We start from the raw sequence: 270 nt of genomic DNA on the forward strand, positions 1-270 counted from the left end.
CCGTTCCTGCCCGATGCACTCGTTTTAATCCATTAATTAAATCCAAAATTTAATCCAAAATTAACTCGTTTTGGGCCATTTTGCGCTCAAAGTTTACCACTTGCTTCGGCTCTTCCAGAGACCGGACCGCTCTTCATTACAGAATTTTCCAAATAGAGTGACAGTGCTGTCGGGTACTTGTAAAACCCACTTAGATTTAGGGATGTATCCGGCGGGTTTGAAATTTTAGTTTCGATCTCTGCCTTTCCCCAGGGAGCTAAGGATTTTTTT

The 270-nt window shown here is 42.2% G+C and overlaps 1 protein-coding gene across 2 annotated transcripts in view; it reads right to left on the reverse strand.

The window, feature by feature from the left end:
* ELMOD1 (ELMO domain containing 1) overlaps positions 1-270 on the reverse strand; it is a 43027-nt gene that overhangs the window by 15415 nt on the left and 27342 nt on the right. The window lies entirely within an intron of this gene.

This window comes from Crocuta crocuta, unplaced genomic scaffold (genome assembly GCF_008692635.1).
Source record: "Crocuta crocuta isolate KB4526 unplaced genomic scaffold, BGI_CrCroc_1.0 scaffold278, whole genome shotgun sequence".
Taxonomy (NCBI): Eukaryota; Metazoa; Chordata; class Mammalia; order Carnivora; family Hyaenidae; genus Crocuta; species Crocuta crocuta.